This window comes from Pristiophorus japonicus, chromosome 1 (assembly GCF_044704955.1).
Source record: "Pristiophorus japonicus isolate sPriJap1 chromosome 1, sPriJap1.hap1, whole genome shotgun sequence".
NCBI lineage: Eukaryota > Metazoa > Chordata > Chondrichthyes > Pristiophoridae > Pristiophorus > Pristiophorus japonicus.
In genome coordinates this window covers 124,329,661-124,352,946 of record NC_091977.1, presented here as the reverse complement: position 1 = coordinate 124,352,946, position 23,286 = coordinate 124,329,661, and positions in this window count along the sequence as shown.

Genomic DNA, 23,286 nt, shown 5'->3' with positions numbered 1-23,286 from the left:
GTGGCAGATAGCATGTTGCGGAATGGAGTCGAGGACACTTCTGTCAAAGGCAGAGTCTCGATTAAGGAAATCTTCGAAGTGCTCCTTCCAGCCAGTTCTGACTGCCTCGGTGTCCTTGATGAGTGTCTCCCCATTCTTGGCCAGCAGTGGGGTGGGGCCTTGTGTGTTTGGGCCATAGGTAGACTTGATTGTGGTGAAGAATCCTCGCACATCATGGCTGTTGGCCAGCTGCTGAATCTCCTGTGCTTTCTCCACCCACCTTCTATTCTTCAGGTCGTGGGTTTTTTGTTGGACTAAGGCCTTAAGCCGTCTGTAAAGCTACTTTGCTGCTCCTCGACGACGAGGTTCAACACCGCCTCCAGTGCGCTAGCACAGCCATTGGTCGCCTGAGAAAGAGAGTGTTCGAAGATCAGGCCCTCAAATCTGGCACCAAGCTTATGGTCTACAGGGCTGTAGTGATACCCACCTTCCTGAATGACAGAGTCGTGGACCATATACAGTAGACACCTCAAATCACTGGAGAAATACCACCAAAGATGTCGCCGCAAGATCCTGCAAATCCCCTGGGAGGACAGACGCACCAACATCAGTGTTCTCAATCAGGCCAACATCCCCAGCATCGAAGCACTCACCATACTTGACAAGCTCCATTGGATGGGTCAAACTGTTCGCATACCCAACACAAAACTACCAAAGCAAGCGCTTTACTCAGAACTCCTACATGGCAAGCGAGCCCCAGGTGGGCAAAGGAAACGTTTCAAGAGGAAACACCCCAAAGCCTCCTTGATAAGTGCAACATCCCCACCAACATCTGGGAGTCCCCTGGCCAAAGATCGCATATGATGTAGTGTATATGGACTTTAGCAAAGCTTTTGATAAGGTCCCACATGGTAGACTGGTCAAGAAGGTTAAACCCCATGTGATCCCGGACAAAGTGGCAAGTTGGATCCAAAATTGGCTTGGAGGTAGGAAGCAAAGGGTAATAGTTGATGGATGTTTTTGTAACTGGAAGGATGTTTCCAGTGGGGTTCCGCAGGGCTCAGTACTGGATCCCTTGGTTTTTGCGGTATACATCAATGATTTAGATTTGAATATGGGGAGCATGATTAAGAAGTTTGCAGTCGACACTAAAATAGGCTGTGTGGTTGATAATGAAGAAGAAAGTCATGGGCTGCAGGAGGATATCAATCTACTGGTCAGGTGGGCAGAGCAGTGGCAAATGGAATTTAATTCAGAGAAGTGTGAGGTGATGCATTTTGGGAGGGCTAATAAGGAAAGGGTATACACATTAAGTGGTAGACTACTTAATAGTGTAGATGAACAAAGGGACCTTGGAGAGCTTATCCACAGATCCCTGAAAGTAGCAGACCAGATGGATAAGGTGGTTAAGAAGGCTTACAGAATGCTTGCCTCATTGGTCAAGGCATAGAATATAAGAGCAGGGAGGTAATGCTTAAATTGTATAATACTTTGGTTAGGCCACAACTGGAGTACTGCATGCAGTTCTGGTCGCCGTATTATAGGAAGGACATGATTGCACTAGAGTGGGTGCAGAGGAGATTTACTAGGATGCTGCCTGGACTGGAGAATCTTAGTTATGAGGAAAGATTGGATAGGCTGGGTTTGTTCTCATTGGGAACAGAGGAGGTTAAGAGGAGAACTCCTTGAGGTGTACAAAATATTGAGGGGCCTGGACATAGTGGATAGTAAGGGCCTATTTCCGTTGGTGGAGGGGTCTATTACGAGGGAGCATAGCTTTAAAGTGGGTGGTGGAATGTTTAGAGTGGATTTGAGGGGGGGGCTTCTTTACGCAGAGGGTTGTGGGGATCTGGAATTCGCTGCCTGGAAGAGTGGTGGATGCAAAAACCCTCAACACTTTTAAGAGAGGGTTGGATGTGCACTTAAAGTGCAGTGACCTGCAGGGTTACGGACCTAGAGCTGGTAATTGGGATTAGACTGGATGACCTTTTGTTGACCGACGCAATATTAATGGTAAGTACTGCAGGGAATCGAATACGGCCAGGGTGATCTCCTGGACTAGTTTCGATTGCCTGGATGAGTCGGAGAGGAATTTTCCCAGATTTTTTTCTCCCTAAATTGGCCTGGGTTTTTAATCTGTTTTTTGCCTCTCCCAGGAGATCACTTAGCTCCAGTTGTGGTGGAGTGTAGAATGTTTCAATATAAGGGGTGTCGCAGTTGTGTGAGGCGGACTGGTTGGGCTGGGTGCTCTTTGCCTTTTCGTCATTGTTCATAGGTTTATATGAAACCTTCAGGGCTGCTGACCAAGGGCCGTGTGGCTCTTTGTCAGCCAGCGTGGACACGATGGGCCGAAATGGCCTCCTTCTGCGCTGTAAATTTCTATGTTTCTATGTTTCTAAGTGGAGGAAGAGCATCTGGGAGGGTGCTGAACACCTCGAGTCTCATCGCCGAGAGCATACAGAAAAGAAGCACAGGCAGCAGAAGGAGCGTGCGGCAAGCCAGACGCCCACCCACCCTTTCCTCCAACCACTGTCTGCCCCACCTGTGACAGAGACTGTAGTTCCCGTATTGGACTGTACAGTCACCTGAGAACCCACTTTTAGAGTGGAAGCAAGTCTTCCTCGATTTCGAGGGACTGCCTATGATGATGATGATGATGTTCTTTTATATTTTGCAGATGTTTCAGATACATCAATAATGGAGACGACCCCGCCAGCTCGCCACAAGCGGACGTGGATGACATCAAACTCAGCCATCCTGCCAAACCTCCACAAGACGATCAGGAGGAGGATGAGGAGGAGAATGAGGAGGAGGAGGAGGACGATGCTTTAATTAATGTTTTTTTTGGGGGCGGAGGATGATCAGACAGTGGTATTGAATTTGGAGGTCGACGCCATTGCGATAGAAAGGGTTTTAGCCTGCCCTATGCAGGAGGGGACATATGTCGGTTACGCACCATCTGAGGTCCCGGGTCAAAGTGGGTTGCAGGAACCCACACCCAGGGCAGCAGCAGGCCAGTCTGTAAGGAGGGCGGAAACGTGAAGAGCGCTCTCCCGAGATGTAGGCTCCACGGGAAGTGGTAGAGCTGATAGGAATGACTGGGGAGAGCGTCCAGCTCACCAAATCGATCCTTGTTGCCATGGGTGGGATCTCGGCAGCATAGCAGCACTATCTGCTGACATTAGGGAGGGCATGTCGGGAGCCACAGCAGTACTGTTTGCTGACATTAGGGAAGGCATGTCGCAAGACATAGCAGCACTATTTGCTGACATTAGGGAGGGCATGTCTGAGATAGTCGCTGCAACGTGGGAAAACACCGAGGCTGTCATTGTCCAGCGGCAATTGACAGTCTTGAGTGATGCCACTCCAATCCCTAGACCAACCTGAACAGTCGGTGTGCAGGTTGATCCACAGGCTTTAGCGTCGAAGCTGGGCCTTACGCAGCCAGAGGTTTTCAGGGGCTTCCATTGGCGTCTCCGTCATCTGTCCCCCAACACACGGAGCACCGGACCCGAGAAACTAATAAGAACTTTGGGCTCACTGGGTATAGGGCTAAGCCTGCGGTAACAGGCAAGGCTAATGGCAAGGGCAAGGGCAAGAAGGGCGGGCAGCACGGCAGTGTTTAAATAAGGGAGTGGGGGGAGAGGTGGCTGCATGTGAAGTTTTTTGCTGTTGTGGTTGTTGTTTTATTGTTCTTTTATTCTTCTTTTGTTGTTGTTGTTGTGGTGGTTGGTTGTTTGCTTTATTGTTATTTAAGTGACATTAATTAAAAATGTTAATATAATACCAACATTTTTAATTAAAATTAAATACAAGTGTACAAATGTTTAAAAAATTTAAAATTATTTTTTCAAATAAAACAAACTTCTGCAGTGTCTCATTCGCAGAATAATAGAGGGAAATAGTCAACAGTGGGTGGGATAGAATGGGCAGTCGATGGTGAAACGTGCCATTTAGCCTTGATGCTGACGCAAGGCTCTTGCAATGGCGTAAGGCCCACGAGGCCTCCTCCTGTGTCCTTCTGGGAGCGGTAGTGGTGGCATGGGTTCCTCATCCTCCTCTTCCTCCTCCTCGTCCTCCTCCTCCTCCCCCCCCCACCAACTCTTCTGAAGTGGTTCTGCAATCTCCAGTGGCAAATCCTGTCCCCTCGTGATGGCTAAGTTGTGTAGCATGCAGCACACCACAGTGAACTCACCGACTTGCTGAGGGGAGTATTGCAGGCTGCTTCCAGAGTGGTCCAGGCATCGGAAGCACTGCTTTAGCACTCCAATTGTCTTCTCAATGATGTTGCGTGTGGCTATATGGCAGATATTGTAGCGACACTCGCCTTCTGTTGTGCGGAGGGTGGGGGGGGGGTCATGAGCCAGGTAGCGAGCCCGTAGCCTTTGTCCCAGCTCTGGCCTTCCGGCTGCTCCTCAAACAGCTGTGTGACAGTGCTCTCACGCAAGATGAAAGCATCATGGATGCTCCCTGGAAATTTTGCATTTAATGCCATGATGCGCTGAGTATGGTCGCAGACGATCTGTACGTTCAGCGAGTGGAATCCCTTTCGGATTCGGTAAACCACCGGATTCTCAAAAGGTGCTCGCAGGGCGATGTGCGTACAGTCAATAGCAGCCTGTAGCTTGAGGAAGCCAGCAATTCGTGGAAAGCATATAGCCCTCTCATTCTGTGCCTCCCTGGTCATTGATCAATTCCTTCCTATGTGCAAACAGTGCAGTAGTCACCTGGGGAATGCAGTGATGTGTAGCGTGCTGCGAGATGCAGCATATGTCCCCTGCTGATGCCTGAAAGGAGCTGGAGGCATAGAAGGCAAGTGCCGCAGTCATCTTCACCTCAACGAGCAGTGCAGTCCTCCTCACCCTTTTAGGCAGTATGTCTGCCTTTATGAGCTGGCATATCTCTGTGACCACCTCTTTTCGAAAGCACAGCTTTCTAATGTCTAGCCCCATATATTTAGCAAATTTTATAACAAAATTTGAAAAACATGTTGCAGTAATATGTACAGATTTAAAGTTGCACATTTCTATAACATAAACAAGTCTTGCTATCAGGAACCCTTCTAACAACAACAACTTGCATTTATATAGCACCTTTAACATAGTAAAACATCCCAAGGCACTTCACAGGAACGTTATCAAACTAAATTTGATACCAAGCCCTGTAAGGAGATATTAGGGCAGATGAGAGGCAGGTTTTAAGGACTGCCTTAAAAGGTGAAAAGACAGGTCGAGAGGAACAGTTTTCACCAGCACCGACTGGGTGTAATCTGGCAGAGCGGATTGTCTGCCCATTGTAGAATCTGCTCAACTTTCATCCTTGTCATCCTCATGGTTTTTCTAAGATTGCCAATTAAGCGGCAACTTCTGCCACACTGTGTCATTTTGTGTTGTGGACTTATGCACACTAAGAACTGGCTGGATGTCCCAATCAAATTAATTTTGATTAGGACTGATAAACCAGAAAAAAGAGACTTTCATTCAATTAGTCTGGATTGACTTCAAAGCCAAATCCCAGAAATGAAGTGACAGTTGGCCATCTCACCATCCCATTTTGTAAAGTTGTATGAAAATGTCAGTTTATATGTTGAGTGTTGATAACATTAGGAGAAAGCATTAGATACTGTTTCTGTTTCCGATAGACACAGTTAGCTGATACATATAATAAATATTACAAGATCATGAAGACATTCAAAATTAATGAGTGCACTATCTGATGTTAATTCTGCTTCATCACACTGTCAGGCTCAGTAATTCTTCCCTGCTAGTTGCCTCATGGTGGTGTTAACGCATACTATTTCAGGACAATTTTTTAAAAAACAAAGATGAGCAGAAGAAAATAAAAAGATGTGGAGGTCAACATCCTTGGATTAGTTGAATTCCATCGGGAGCAGCTGAGAATTTGGGGCAGAAGCCAGAATTATCAAGTTTCCACCACATTTCCACTCCATCTGGGTTGGCAGATGAGTCTTCTGCCAATGCACGTCTGCCGATTTCGGGGCTGTGAAATTTATCACCATTTGTTTGCAAATGCTTGCATTTTAAAAAAAAGTTATTGATGAGAATAATTGCTTTTTGAGAAGAATCTTACTTTTTGAGGTACCAGATCCAATACATGTTTTGTACCTTAAGCTCGCATTGTAGGATTTACCACCTAGAATGTTTCTGGGACCAAAATAAACATTTGGTGATCTGAGAAGAAATGAATCAACTTTTGCATTTTTATCATGACCATTATTGAAGTGTTGTTTTTTGTATTTTGCATGAATATTTGAAGTAGAAATGTGGCATCTAATATTCAGGCAAATATTATGAATATATATCATAATATCAACATCAACACACTTGAACGATGGACTGTTGCTGATGGGTTCGTTCACAGTTGGAACAACTTTCTGATCACGCCCACAACAGCTCGAACAATTTTCTGGTGTGAAACCCACCCAAGAATCATTCAGTTCTTACATTGCTTGTTTTGACTTTATTATCAACCACTTTTGTTGATGTTCTTCATCCCATTTTATACAGCTGTCATAACCATTGGGTCCCATAAACAACACAACACTTTCTCGCAAAAAAAAACTTTTGTCATGAATTTCCTTGGAGTTTCCCCTGATTGGAGCCTTCAAATTGCTACATAATATTAAGTACAATTTGACAGCATAAACTATTCTTTGAGATTTTTTATGAATACACAAGTGTTTAACATTTTAGTGCTACTGATACACTAATATTTATCATGTGCATGACATGTATTTGTTTAAATAGATGTATACATATACACAGTGCACGTACATCCAATTATGATATGGTAAACACACAGCATTTTTGTGAATATCTCAAGCAAATACTGACCCAAAAAGGAACTGGATACATTTCATTGTGTTAAGCGGGAATGCATATCCTCTTCTCATTCTACATATCCTAACCATACTCCGACTGCAACTGTTACTGCATGCTGATCCTGTATGCCTCCTAATTTAAAAAAAAATGTCAATTATAGAATGATGTGAAAGTGGATTCTTTCTTACTTTCAGTTACATATTGCAGAAGTGACATTATGCACAAAATAGAAAATATTTTACTCCAACATAATTTACTTTCCCTCAGAGAATTATCCCAGATGGACTGTTTTGCACCATAATAAAATCAGGCACTTTTCACTTTGGCTACTAATGCAATTTTGCGAAGATTTTGATTGTGGTGCCTATTTCAAGAGAGCTGTGACATCTAAATGGCAGGGTAAGAACATGATGATAAAGTGAGTATGTTTATTAAAATGCTCTTTAAAAACTGACAGGAGGCAAACGATAACACTTGTAGCATTTTGTGTTCTGGGAAGGAGGAAGACAATTGAGCTAGCTTGAATTATCATAAATTTGAGAAGAAAGAATTGAGTCTGATGCTGAATCAACATTGAATGCATGCAACCATCCACTGAATTTGAAGTAACATCAACAGATCCCCCAAAGTATACTTCCTCTTTTCCCCAAAATTGGACTGGGTTTTTATCTGATTTTGCCTCTCCCAGGAAATCACATGGGTTTGGGTGGAGTCGATATAATGACCCTGAAATCCCAGCCTCCCCGGGTCTGTACAGAGTGTGTACGGATCCAGGAAAGCATCGCAAAAGCCGGTTTTCGACTAATGCGCATGTGCCGAAAACCAGCTTTTCCAACCTGTCAAGTTTTAGCTTGACACTCGCACGTAACTCAGCAGCCAGGACATTCGCATGGGCAAGATTGCGGAATTTGCCCATCTCTTGCCCAGTGAATGTCCTTAAAACACTTTTAGCCTAGTAAAAGCAGATGCATAGCCTACTTTTACCAGCATAAGAGTTTTAAAACATTAAAAACATATACAAATAAAATTTTTAAAACACATTTTAACGTTAAAAACCCTGCCCAATATAAGTTTATTTTAAACCATAATTTAAAAACTTTTTTAAAAATTGGAAAAATAGATATTTTTTCTAAGACATTTATTAACTTTAATTTAAATTAATGTTAAATATGCGATGATTTTTTTCCCTATTTTTTTATTGGTGTTTTGGTGTTGGGGTGGGTGTTTCTCAATCATAATAATGAGAACTCCTACTTACGGAGTTCCCATTATTATGATTGAGAAAATACTTTACCTGGATTGGCTGCCCAGTGCCATGTGACTCCAGTCCAGCTCATCATCTGTCCAGAGAGAGGAGAGAGAGGAGGCCTTAGGACCGGGATCTCTGGTGGGCGCAGCAGCAAAAGGTAAGTGCACATCTTGGGCCCAAGTTTCCACAAGAAAAAAAACGGGCGCCCCTCCGAGCTGGGCGCCCATTTTCGCGCCTAAAACGGCGCCTAAAAAAATCCTCGGTATTCTCCACCTACTTACAGGTCCTCTGGCCCTTGGCGCAGCCAGCACGAGCTGTGGGGGGGGGGGGCGGAGCCAGGTCCCTGCGCTGAAAACAGTGCCGGGACCTCTGCACATGCGCGCTACAGTTGGCACGCAAGTGCAGTAGCTCCAGGCGCCGAACTGTGTGGGAGGGGCCCGAAGCACGCAGCCCCTAGCCCTGGCCCAATGGCCTCACTGGGGCTGCGTGAATAAGGCTCCTCCCACGACCAGCTCCTGCTCCCCCCCCGCCGCCCCCCCCCCCCGCCGATCAGACCCGACCTGACACCCGCTCCCCCCCCCCCCGCCGACCAGACCCTACCCGACACCCGCTCCCCCCCCTCTCCCTCCCCCTCTCTCTCTGTCCCTCCCCCTCCCTCTCTCTCCCTCCCTCCCCCTCTCTCTCTCTCCCTCCCTCCCCCTCTCTCTCCCTCCCTCCCTCCCTCGCTCTCTCTCTCTCCCCCTCCCTCCCGCTCAGCGGCACGAACGGCTGCAGAATTCTCCCTGGCTGAAGCACTTTCACACAGGCACACAGGTAGGAAGATGGTTTATTTAATCTTTTCTTGGCTTATAAATGTTTATTCAGGTTGGATGTATTTGTATAATATTTGTAGAAGTATAAATAAGGATTTATTGTCGAATTTAATGAGTTCCCTTCCCCCCCCCACCTCGTTCTGGACGCCTAATTTGTAACCTGCGCCTGATTTTTTAATGTATAGAACAGGTTTTTTTAATTCTACAAAAATCTTCACTGGCTCCATTCTACTTTAGTTTGGAGTACATTTTCACTGTGGAAACTTTCAAATCATTCAGTGGCCGGACACGCCCCCTTTTGAAGAAAAAATTCTGTTCTAAAGTAGAACTGTTCTACCTGACTAGAACTGCAGAAAAAAAAATGTGGAGAATTGCGATTTCTAAAATAGTCCGTTCTCCACCAGTTGTTCCTAAAAATCAGGCGCGAATCATGTGGAAACTTGGGCCCCTTATCTCTAGATTTGAGTCGAACGTCCGCGGGAAGAAAAAACTGGAATTTCAGGGCCATTTTGATGCACAAGGTTTTGTAATTGGGTGGGACAGGCTGGATGGACAAGAGGGTCTTTTCCTATCTGTCATTATTCATATATCATCAAAATCATCTCTCACTAGATTGTAGTATTCCAAAGTTGGAGGAATTAAGCAGCAAAGCCATGGAGGGATCAAAAAATAAGGAGAAAGATCTTGAAGGTGATTTACTGAGGCATAGTGGAGAATCAGACAAGGAAAGAAGTGAGAAATCGACCCTTTGAGGTGATCAAGTCATGAATGAGGGGTTCAGCAGCAGATGGGAAAAATTGGGGTACATGCGTACAATGTCACAAAGGTGGTAGAAGGAGATCTTGGGGATGGAGTGGTTGAGGGGCAAGTAGCTTAACTCAGGATTGAAGACCCAACAGTGAGTTTACGCACCCATGATTTCAGTCTGAGTGAGCAATCTGGTAATTGATGGGATTGGAAACAGAAGCATGTAAATGCTGATGAGAACTAAACAGGATGGCTTCAGTTTTACTGATGAGGGAATGAAAAGAGAGCAAGAGTAAGCTTAATTGGATCAAATCTGAAAAAAACAGTTTTGACATAGCTTACTTTTACTGTACAGTACACAAATTTTCTCTTGATTTTCCTGCATAACATATCTGAAATCAAAATATCTTGTCATTTGGACTAGTTCCTTACTTTTCTTGGTATATTCTTACTTATGCATACAGGAAAATCTGCAGAGAGAAGCAGAAAAAATTGTAATCTCGACAATGGCTTTCATACCATACTGTATGGAAGAGTTCTGGCAAATATTAGCACACTCGGAAGCACTTCTGCAAATATTGATGCACCCAAACACCCATTGCAAGTACCTTTACACTTCCAGGGACCCTTTTTAAATATTAACATATTTTCAGGAACCGCTGCCAATATTGAATCACCTGGAACCTCTTGCAAATCTTGACACACTTCCAGGAATCCCATGCAAGTGTTGATTCCCAGGGTTCTCCGATCATAACTTTGAAAAGACGTTGTTAACTACCCAAATGAAAACATTGTAGAAGTGTGCTTTTATAAGAATACAGCAATATAAATAACATGCAATTAAATCTACAAATGAAGAAAACTATAGAATACAGGCTATTCAACACGCTGGTGTGGAAATTCGGTTGCGCCTCTCTTGCGGCATTAACCCGGGCGGAGTGTTAAATTTTGCATCTGTATCTGTCGCCACAAAATTCGTCAGTTGGGCCCTGAGTTTGGAACGGAGTGCAAAGGGAGGTGCTGCACACCTCTTTTAGGGTGCTAGGCCAGCTGAGCAAGTGAAAATCCCAAGCTAAATAGACTGTCTTGGAGCGACCTAAGAGAGGCCGCGGGGGGAAAATAAATCTAAAAGAAAATCCAAAAAACACATTCCCAATAAATAACTTATGCCACCACAACATAAATCATGCCAAAAAAAATCAATCATACTTACCTCAGGTCGATATTACTTACCTTACTGCAGCCGCTACAGCTTGGAACACCAGCTTCCACAGGCATTCCTACCAGTGTGCTCTACGGAGTGCTACGGATCGGGCGTGATTCAAATATCGAGCCGGTGTCGCAACCAGGGGCATTGCACATCAGATCGCTACTTCCGCCTCCTCAAAACTGGAACCAAATGTCCTGGTGGGGCACTGCAAGATGGCCGCCCACCCGGAAGTGCTTACCGCTGCCATTGCCACCCTTCCGGGGTGCTAACAGGGGCAACAGAAGGCCTAAAATCCAGCCAATGTGTTCTAGTATGTGATATTCCTAAATCTAGATGGACAGAAATCTGATGATCTTGAAGGGTCTATAGTCTCAAAATTGTTAATAATCTGGGAACATTGTATGGTAGTCACATGTGACAAAATCATAAATCCTCATTAATCTATAAACCAAATAATTCTATAATTCTATTATCTCAATAGTTCCATACTAACTGTCCTCATACACACATAAACTAGAATTAATTTTGACAGGAACACATGCTACACAGTTACATATTATGAAACCAGCCATCAATCAATAATTTGTTTACCTCAACCTATAGAAAAAAAGAGAAAAAAAACGACTGTATTAAAGAGGATTACCAACATATAACTTTGATATTGGCATGGATATAGAAGAAAATACATTTATCATTGAAGTAACTAAAAATTCAGTAACAGCAAAGGAACTACCAGTCAACCTGCTTTATCACTCTAATGAGCCTGACCTCATTATATTAAATAACATCATAGAAATTATAATTTTACCTGTAATGGAGACAGGAACTCTTATCTCTTTTTAATGATTACATTATTATCTCTCCTGGACATTAGCAGCCTAAAGGAAGCAAATGATTCAAGATTATTGATACAGTAGAACTGGAAAAATAATTCATAGGTACAGAAAATATAAAGAAAAGAACTAAGGTAAATTCTTCTATGATATTATTTAGTATAATGAAAGTTAAATGAGAAAGCTTACAGATTGATCATAAACCAATAAGTAATTTAGACCATTGATCACCGTTTGTAATACAATGGGTCATCATCATCATAGGCAGTCCCTCGGAATCGAGGAAGACTTGCTTCCACTCCTAAAGTTGAGTTCTTTGGTGGCTGAACAGTCCAATACGAGAGCCATAGAACCTGTCACAGGTGGGACAGACATTCGTCAGGGGAAGGGGGGTGGGACTGATTAGCCGCACGTTCCTTCCGTTGCCTGCGCCTGACCTCTTCACGCGCGCAGCGTCGAGATTCAAAGAGCTCAACGCCCTCCCGGATGCACTTTCTCCACCTAGGGCAGTCTTCGGCCAGGGACTCCCAGGTGTCAGTGGTGATGTCGCACTTTACCAGGGAGGTTTTGAGGGTATCCTTGCAATGTTTCCGCTGCCCACCTTTGGCTCGTTTGCTGTGAAGGAACTCACGCATAGGCATCTTCCACTCCATGAGGGTCCTGACGTTCCAGGTCCCGAACTTCAAATTAACGAAGTGGAAGATGTCTGTGCGTGAATTCTTTTAACGTGGGTTGGCCGCTGCACACCGGCAACCACTCGGGCTTAGCTGAGCAAGGTTTTGGTCCAGTGGCAAGGGGGTCCAAGACGACTGGTGACCAGGCACTGCTGTATAAGCCTAATTGCCTATGGTGAGCTGTTGGCCGTAAGCTCGGCGCTGTGTAGCGCCATTGATGGTAGATGGTCCGAGGTTTGGTTGGGGGGCAGGCATTAGGAAGGTCAGCTGTCCGCTGGGGTTCCGAGGGATGTTTTGGAGAGTTTCTTCCAAGGTTAAAAATTTCCCCAAAGATTTCCAAGTTGTTTTAAAAGTTTAAGAATTTAAAAGTATTTCCAAATTACGACGCACTATAATCCCTTCAGCCAGCCAGCCTGACCCAGCCTCGAACTCCGTGTCCAATAACAGGCTGTACCTGCCCTAGGTCACGAGCGGTGAACATTAATTTTTAAACAACTCGATTTACATTTTGGACTTTTTTTTATCAACTTTTAATCAACTCTTAATCTATTTATTAAACCTTCAATCAAGCTGTGTAACTTAAAAAAAAATAATTTGGAAATACTTTACAATGGGTACGATGCTTGCTCAAAGCAAATAATGCTTATAAAATAAGCAGAACTATCTGGCAAAGCTTGAAGGTGATGTGCAGTCTCATAATGGGCTTATGCTTCCCCAGTGTAACAAAGCACCACCTAGTATGGTACTGAATCAGACAGACCAGGAAAGTCTGACATTCCATCCAAGTCTGTGCTGTGTTAGCTTTTCTCAACTAGGGCAGTAGTGGGGATGTTATTGGTCACAATATTCCTGAATGCATGAGAGGACAAAACAGCCAGCCTTTCCACTCTTGGATCATGATTTTACTTAAACCGTGGGTCCGTGGCGGACAACGTTGGTAGCGGGTCATGTCCCTGCTTCTGGCTCCATCCCGCTCTGTGAAAAAACTTTCCGTTGATAGGGCTTATTAAGTCCGCCCAGCATGTTTTCTGAGCCAATTAGAGGAAAGGGGTCTGGTGACGTCATTTCATGACGACGACCTCATCCGGCTTCCTTAAAGGGACCATGGCCAACTTTATTTTGACATTTGTGCTGTTCTATTACATTGAAGTGCTGCAAATACTGACAATGACTCCACAAACATGCAGGGCTGCACCCAGGTTCTCCTATGACTCCCTCCATATGCTTATGGCATGCAGGGAGGTCCTCTTCCTTTCTGATGGGCGGAAGAAACCTCCCCAGGAGACCAACACAGCCTAGCTGCATATGGCACAGGAGGACACAGCAGGGATGTTGTCAGCAGGACCTGGGTGCATTAACGCAAAGCTTTCAATGATCTCAGTAACTCACAGAACGTTAATACTAAGCCACACTCACCTTCATCCTATTGTGTCTCTCATAACATCCCCATCACTCTGCATTCCTATCCTACCCTTGCACATTCTTACTCATACCAACTTACCTTGCACCTCCATCCATCCCTCGCTCTCTATCTATACTATCACATCCTCAACTCACTAGCCACCCCTCACACTTACCCTCATCCTAGTGAAATCATACCAACTAACAACACACAATGTTAGCCACTTGGGTCTTTTATCCAATGTTCATGTAAAGTTTCTGTTAATGTGCTGTCAAACATTGAAACCTTTATTTTCAACACTTTGCATTCTTGGACAGATTTGTGTGCACCTTTGGAATGTTGGTATGTTAGTTGGTATGATTGCACTAGGATGAGGGTGAGTGTGAGGGGTGGCTTGTGAGATGGGGATATGATAGTATAGGTAAAGAGGGATGGGTGAAGTGGCTTAATGAGATGCAGTGAATGGTGAGACATAGTGGTACCTCCCGCAATGGTGGTGAGTGTGACATTGTAGGGATGCTTTATGGTGTTGGTGTGGGGTGGTGCCAACCTGGCGCATCATGTGGCAGCCAGGATACACAGCATCAAGTAAAGTAAATCTGGCCATGCCGAGGCCATCCCTGGTCTCCTGGGCAGCAATGTGCTTAGGTGCTGATGCCCTCTGTTCTGTGCAGCATCAGGTGATTGCGGAGAAGGTTGGTGTTGGTGCTGCTAGTGTGCCTGGTGCTGCTGGTTTTGGGGCTGATCGTGGTCGGTGTCTGAGGACCAAAGTGAGACAGTCTAAATGGAACCAATGTTGATGAAATAGATGGCAGGTGAAGTAGAGATGACAGAAGAATTCTGTCAATCGTGAGAGAGTTCTTTCAATGAGGTGCCTAAATGGAGTGCCACCGCCGAGAACAAGCAGAAACCAAGTGTGGACAGTGGAAAGAGCATGCGTCAATCCAGGCTCCCCGACCACCCTTTCCTTCAACCACTGTCTGCCCTACCTGTGACAGAGACTGTAGGTTCCTCCGTCATCTGAGAACTCACTTTTAGAGTGGAAGCAAGTCATCCTCGACTCCGAGGGACTGCCTATGATGATGATGATGATGACTGGATGGAGAGTGGAAAGTGGAAAGCCTGCAGCATCGGTGGTGGAAATGGACTGAGATACAGTTTGTGGCTGAGGAAAATGATGATCTGTCAGGTGGGAGCTTTTACCATATATTTGAAACTGTCAAGTAATCAGCTGGAGCAATGGACACTGAATTCTCGCCTCAGGTTGACAGCCGTAATATCCGAAAAACGTGGTTCCCGTGGTCATGAAGTTAAAGTGAAAAGTGTGATTATATTCACAGAGCACAAGCACGCACAGCTTCCAACATGGCAGGCAGCTCTCTCAGAAGCCACCGGAATCTGCCTGGTTCTGTTTATTATTAACTATGCAGTTGCAGGACACAATACGTCCACATCCACAGTGTGGAGCTACAAACATTACAAGCTTACAGACATTACACTTCACCCTCCTTAATGAAGAATTTATTATAACAAACATCATACATAACTTTCATGTTTATACATAACACAGGATATAATTTTTTTTCCATATTTATAAGTTTAACTTTACCACTTGTTTTTTGTTTCGAAGAGGATACCTTTGCTCTCGAACAGAACATTCCAACATGGTGTCGATTTCACACTCATTCGAGGCTCATCCTGAAGAACATTTTCCTCCACAAAATTTCCTTGATTTTCATTTGAACTCACTCTAACTTCAGGCTCTTTGTTTCCTGACTCGGACTCAGACTTTCATGCTGATTCTCTCCTGGATTTGTTTCCAGTACATTGAATTTAGGATTTGCTACTGGTGTATCAAAACTATCTGATGAGTCAGAAATAATTGAATCATTCCCACCTTCAACTCCTTCCATGTCTGTAAGTAAAATATGATCAATATGAACAAACCGAACCTGTTCATTTGCAAACATCTTTACCAAATATGTGCGAGGATCACATATCTTCACCACTCTTCCTGGTAACCATTTTAACCATTTATGTTGATGGTTCTTTACTCTCACCTTCTGGTTTAATTTCACACTTCTCTCTTTTACTCTATCTCTATCATGATTCTCTTTCTGTCTTAATTGTGTCCCTGCTATGGACTGTGCCAAATTTGGTTTTAACAACGAGAATCTGGTTCGTGGCTGTCATTTGACAACTCTGCTGGTGTTCTACCAGTAGTTGTATGAGGAGTATTTCAATATGTAATCAAAAAATTAGCGAATTTGTGATCCAATGACAACTGTCGTTTTCTTGGATTTGGATCCAACATTTGTTTTATGAGGGCACGTTTTACAATTTGTACAGTGCGCTCTGCTGCACCATTCGAAGCAGGATGCTATGGTGGAACCTTGGTATGTTTCACACCATTTTTGCTCGTGAATTGTGCAAATTCTTCTGAATGAAATTGTGGTCCATTATCCGAAAAAATTTCTTCAAGGAGGCCAAATGAAGAAAATAATTTTCGTAAAATGTCCAATATTTTACTTGTTATTTTCCACATTGGAAACACCTCAACCCACTTTGAATGGCTATCAATCACAATGAACAATTGTTGTCCTTCTAACTCAGCAAAATCAATATGTAGCCTTTGCCACACCCTGGGAAGCCATTTCCATGGCTGTAATGGTACTGGTGGTGGTTGCTTGCTTACCGATTGACATGTCGTATACTGACTCACTATGTACTCTATATCTTTTTCAAGACCTGGCCACCATAAATAACTGCGTGCAAAACTCTTGGTCAAGCACATTCCCAGGTGCTGGTCATGGAGGTCTCCTAATAATTTGGACCTGAATTTATTTGGTATAACCACTCTTGCACCCCACATGATACAATCTTTATCGACTGATAATTCATTCCTACGAATGAAGAATGGATGTGTAAATTTGTCTGTTACCTGGTTTGGCCATCCATTTGCAATGTACTCATACACGTTTGACATCATTGGGTCACGTTTAGTTGCTCTACCAATCTCTTCTGCTGTAACTGGCAGTTCATCAATGTATGAAAAATAAAACACTTCTTCCCTATCGGGTGTAAGTTGTGATGGGGAAGGCAATCTAGATATTGCATCAGCATTACTGTGATCAGCTGATCGTCTGTATTCAATATCATATGTATATGCTGACAAAATCAAAGCCCATCTCTGCATTCGGGCTGCAGCTAATGTTGGAACTGGGGACTTTGGATGGAGGATTGCTGTTAGAGGCTTTTGGTCCATAACGATGGTAAACTTATGACCATACAAGTATTTGTGAAACTTCTTGACCCCAAAAATTAATGCCAAAACTTCCCTTTCAATTTACACATAATTACTTTCACTGGCACTGAAAGTGCGTGATACATGAGAGATCCCTGCCCCAACGGAGAAGCATCACATGCTAGCTTAATCTCCTTAGATATGTCATCGTGAACTAACATGGTGCTCTCTACCAATTTGCTTTTACACTCCTTGAATGCTGTATCACATTCTTTTGACCACTTCCAATGGACCTGTTTTTTCAAAAGTTCATTCAATGAATGTAATACTGTAGCCAAATTTGGTAGGAACTTCCCATAATAGTTCAAAAGACCCAAGAATGAACGAAGTTCAGTGACATTCCTGGGAGTGCGTGCATTTCTTACCGCATCCCATTTTTCCATGGTTGGATGTAAACCATCTTTGTCTACTCTGTACCTTAAGTACTCCACTGAGTTTTTAATTAGCTCATACTTACGAGCAGACACTTGTACTCTGTGCTTCTCTAGCCGTTTGAGGACTTTATTCAATATGTTGTTATGAATTTGCCTATTTGGTGCTGAAATGAGTATGTCATCCAAATAACATACTACCCCTTCAATACCTTGCAAATTCTGGTTCATCACCCCATGGAATATGGCAGGGGCGGAAGACACTCCAAACGATAGCCTATTAAATTGATATAGGCCTCGATGAGTATTTATAGTCAAACATGACTTGGACTCCTCATCTAGTTCAAGCTGTAAGTAGGCATTCGTAAGATCCAGTTTTGAGAAGATCTGTCCACCTGTCAGTGTTGTGAACAAATCTTCTATATTCGGCAATGTATTGGGGACATTACCCTCTAGAACCTGGTTTACGGTTACTTTATAATCACCACACAATCTTACCTTACCATCAGACTTAGGTACAACAACAATGTGTAGCCCAATTACATCGATCTATCTTACAAATAATGTTCTCAGTCTCTAGTCTTTTGAGTTCTTGCTCAACTTTCTCCTTGAGTGCATATGATACAGAACGTGGCTTGTAGTAAACCGATCTAGCGTCCTTCTCTACCCTGACACTCGCCTTGAAGCCTTGGATCGGACTGCCCGTTTCGCAGAACACCTTCAGATACTTCTTGATAACCTCATCCATTAATTAAAATCTCACTTCCACACAGAAAATCTTACTCCAATCCAGCTTCAGTGAGCTCAACCAATTTCTTCCTAGTAAGGCAGACTTGTCTCCTTTCACTACTATTAGAGGCAAGTTCTGAAATTGATCTTTATATTTCACCCGTGCGGTGATACGACCTACCACAGGAATTTTCTCTCCCGAGTAGCCTCGCAGCTCTATCTTGGATTTCTCCAGTTGAAAATCACGCAATTTGTCGAGGTACAGTGACTTCGGTACAAAACTCATGGATGCATCCGTGTCAATTTCCATTGGTATCTTGAATCCCGCAACATCTATGTGGATTTTGATGCTTTCCAAATTGCTGTCCGTTAACCTCGTGCTCCTGATGACATGTAACTCTAACATCTCCTCGTCCTGTTGTTGTTCTTCCATGCTATGTAGTCTCTTGTGATTTCTACTCCTAGCTTTGAATGCTGGATTCATAGCTTTAAAAGCTGATTTACCCTTCAGTCGGCATGCCTTCGCAAGATGCCCAATCTTCCTGCAGAAGAAACACTCTGCCTTCACATATGGAAAACTTTGAGCAGTGTGTTGCCCCAGGCACCTATAGCACAACTTCGACGTTCTGTTAGAATTTCCAGTTTCTGAGACTTTGGGCCCCCACCATCTTTCACTTTGAACCTGCAGGTGATTTACCTCAGTTGACTGACGACCGTAATCATTATTTAATTCTCGCGAATATTGTTCGGCCATGCCCATTGACCTCACTATCTGACAAGCAATCCAAAAAGTCAAATCATCCGTCGTCAATAACTTCCTTCTGATCGCATCATTTTTCACCCCACAAACAAAACGATCCCGTAATGCTCAGTTTTGAAAGTTTCCAAAATTACAGTGCATCGATAGCTTTTTTTAATGCTACGATGTAATCATTGATAATATCATCAGCCTTTTGATTCCGAATTCCGAAATGATAGCTTTCAGCAATTTCTAACGGTTTGGGGTTATAAAGCTGCTCCAGCTTATTAAAATCTCTTTAAGCATTGTGTCCTTTGGCTCATCAGGCACAAGCAGATTTACATGTGTTTCGTACAATGCCAGACCCACCACTGATAAGAAGATCGCTTTCTTACGTTCCAACACAGCCCAGTTCTGGACTGCATTGTCTGGAACTTCGATTATGCTATTTGCAGTGAAATATATATCTAGCCAATCCATATACGCTATAAAACATTCCTGGTCGTGTCTATATTCCCCCAAATGTCTGATTACACCTGCCATTTTAATCTCTAGCTGTTCACACCATGTGATGTATTTTACCTCGGATTTTGTAGCTTTGTTCCAAAGACAGAGACTTCCAAAGTCTCTCTGTCGGCTGGCTGAATCCTTCCCCAACAAAATTGAAACTTTAAATTCATCCGAAAAATCCCATCTCGCCACCAAATGTGATATATTCACAGAGCACAAGCACACACAGCTTCCAACATGGCAGGCAACTCTCTCGGAAGCTTCCGGAATCTGCCTGGTTCTGTTTATTATTAACTAAGCAGTTGCAGTACATAATACGAACGCATCCACAGTGTGGAGCTACAAACATTACAAGCTTACAGACATTACACTGAAAAGGTAAGTTAAAAAAGCCTGTTAATGATCTATCAACTAGATGTTAATGAGGTTAATTGGGTCTCTCGCTGCTGCCTGTCAGGTCTGCTCAGCGCTGACATTGGGAAAGGTGCATGGAGGCAGGTTGAGAGCATGGTCCCAACCCATTGTGGAAAAAAAACACTTTTCCACCCGACTCACCACTGATCCTGCTTGCTGACCCACCAAAAAATTCTGGCCGTGATTTCTGCCCAGTGAACCATACTCTAGCAACTTCATGACAGGAAGAGAGAGAAGAAGAAAAACTGGTGAAAAATAATGGACTAACAATAAAATTCTCTAGTCTCAAAGGGGTAATCTTGTGATCCCGGCTCAGTGAAATTAGGAATGACCAACTGCTACTCCAAAGCTAGTGAAAAGCACTCTGAATGAACTACTTGCAATTTTCCGGGGCAGCTCATTTGAATAATTTACATGACATCCGCGCACAGTTTTGGCCTTTCACCAGAAGCTGCCTAAATGGACATGCAGAAAATCTGTCTGCCTGCTTAAAGTAAGTGGCCTCAAATATTGGTGTGGATTTTTCTCTATTATGCATGGGCATAAATAATCACCTGGGATGGTGCCTGGAGGAAAATTGAGCAGAGAGGATTGCACGTCCATTACAGGGCCTGCCAGCTTTCTATACACTTTACCCCATCATCTCAACCTGCATAGAGGTTTAAAATGAATTTCAAATATTCAACAGCTTTTACCAAGCCCGGGGATGGATGGGAGGATGGGAGGGGCAAGAGGAGTGAAGTGAGGTACAAATGAAGTGAAAGGATACCCAATCTGAAGGGATACAACAGAGCCTGTAGATAAGCAATAAAGACTGGGGACAAATGATAGAGCCTGCAGACAATTGACAGAGTGTGTGGACAAGCGACAGAACCTGTGGAGAAGTGATGGAGCAGCACAATATCTTATCCCCAGTTTGATGATTGGCAATCTGATGTACTGCTATCTGAGGTTACTGGAAGGAGGCCCAGATTACAGCTGTATCTGTCAGTCGGCACAGCCAGGCGCAATGGTCTGCACAGCACCTGCAGGATCTGGGAATGGAAATCAAAGAATGTGAGACAACGTAAGCAAAGTAAGAGTACTGAACAGTGCTGTTTACCCGGCCAAAGATTACACAATATGTGAATGCCTGCCAGGTTTTCCCATACTTACTATTCACCCATGGCAAGCACTTGCACAAGCTTATTTAATAGCCAAGGTATAGTTGTACCTGCACTTTTATCTCTCCATAAATTCAGCTGCTTCTTTTCCCAAATGTTGGAGCATTATTGGAATTCCCAAAAGAGCTTTTCTGCAAGGGAATTTGCACCTGCAGTCAAGGTTGTTGTAGGAAAGGGAATAAATAAAAGATCAATAACACCTTGCAACGCAAAAAGGTCAGGTATATACAACAACAGGAAGTAATGTAATAATGCCAATAAAGATGAAACTAATTAGTAAGTGAAAAAATTTCAAAGTTTCTAACAAACACTGTAAACTTCAAAATGCTTTTGAGAAGCCAACTTCAAACGGCAGGTCTAGCTGAACTGTTAGATATTTGTTTTATATGGGTAAGTTCTTATGGGTGTGATGTTTAACTGCCTAGAAAAGTAAGTCTAGGTATGAGACATAAGTCATTTCTGTGTTTATATTAAATATTACTTTATTATTTGGAATAGTGTTTACATTTAGTTCAAATTCACTTTTTGAATTATAACTCATCTATTTTCACTAGTTAACCCCATATATCAATAGTATACCATTGTTAAAATAACAATAGGAAATAGGAGCAGTAGTAGGCCATTTGGCCCTTCGAGTCTGCACCGCCATTCAGTGTGATCATGGCTGATCCTCTATCTCAACACCATATACCCGCTTTTTCCCCATACCCCTTGATGCCTTTTGTTTCTTGAAATCTATCTATCTCCCTCTTAAATATATTCAGTGACTTGGCCTCCACAGCCTGGTAGAGAATGCCACAGGTTCACCAACCTCTGAGTGAAAACATTTCTCCTCATCGCGATCCTAAATTTCCTACCCCATATCCTGAGACTGTGACCCCTTGTTCTAGACTTCCCAGCCAGGGGAAATATCCTCCCCGCATCCAGTCTATTGAACCCCATAAGAATTTTATACATTTCAATGAGATCCCCTCTCATCCTTCTAAACTCTAGTGAATAAAGGCCTAGTCAACCCAATCTCTCCTCATACAACAGTCCTGCCATTCCAGGAATCAGTCTGGTGAACCTTCACTGCACTCCCTCTATGGCAAGTATATCCATTCTTAGGTAAGGAGACCAAAACTGCACACAATTCTCCAGGTGCAGTCTCACCAAGGCCCTGCATAACTGTAATAAGACATCCTTGCTCCTGTACTCAGATTATCTTGCAATGAAGGCCAACATACCATTTGCCTTCCTAACTGCTTGCTGCACCTGCATGTTTGCTTTCAATGACTGGTGTACAAGGACACCCAGGTCCCTCTGTACATCGACACTTCCCAAGCCAAGACCATTTAAATAATACTTTGTCCTTATGTTTTTCCAAAATTTTTCCACGTTATACTGCATCTGCCATGTGTCTGCCTATTCACTCAACCTATCTAAATCACCCTGCAGCGTCTTTGCATCCTCCGCACAACTCACAATCCCACCTAGTTTTGTGTCGTCAGCAAACTTGGAAATATTACATTTGGTTCCCTCATCCAAATCACTTATATATATTGTGAATAGCTGGGGCCCAAGCACTGATCCCTGTGGTACCCCACTAGTCACTGTCCGCCACCATGAAAAAGACCTGTTTATTCCTATTCTCTGTTTCCAATTTTCAATCCATGCCAATACATTACCCCCAATCCCATGTGCTTTAATTTTGCACACCAAGCTCTTATGTGGGACTTTATCAAAGGCCTTCTGAAAATCGACCACTGGTTCTCCCTTATCTATTCTATTAGTTACATCCTCAAAAAACTCCAGTAGGTTTGTCAAACATGATTTTCATTTCATAAATCCATGTTGACTTTGTTTAATCAATGATGCCTCTGTTGATCTCCTCCATAATTACCTTGCTGCAGGTTTAATACTAATGATCCCATAGATTTCAGATGGTCTCTCAGTCGTGTTGATCCCCCTTACTACAACAGCCACTTCCTCAGGCTTCAAATCCATAAGGTCATAAGCTTGAATATACTTTGCAAGCAACCAGTGACACCTTGAGTTTTAATGTTGCTCCCTTTCCCTGGCTAAATCCGATTATGACTCCAATATTATCTTGGCAAGCGAGAGGTACATTTTCCACTGGCGGGGCCTCAAACAAAGCCAACATGTCTCAGAAAATTGCAGGCAAGCAGGTGTTAGAAAATGTAAGTACTCTAACTCATATTTTGCACTAACAACACCTCCTCTGTGCTCCGTCCTCTACTTCTTCCATCCTTTCTTCACATACTAAATCCATGTTTGAGATTTTCCACAGTAGCATTCTCTTCAAACT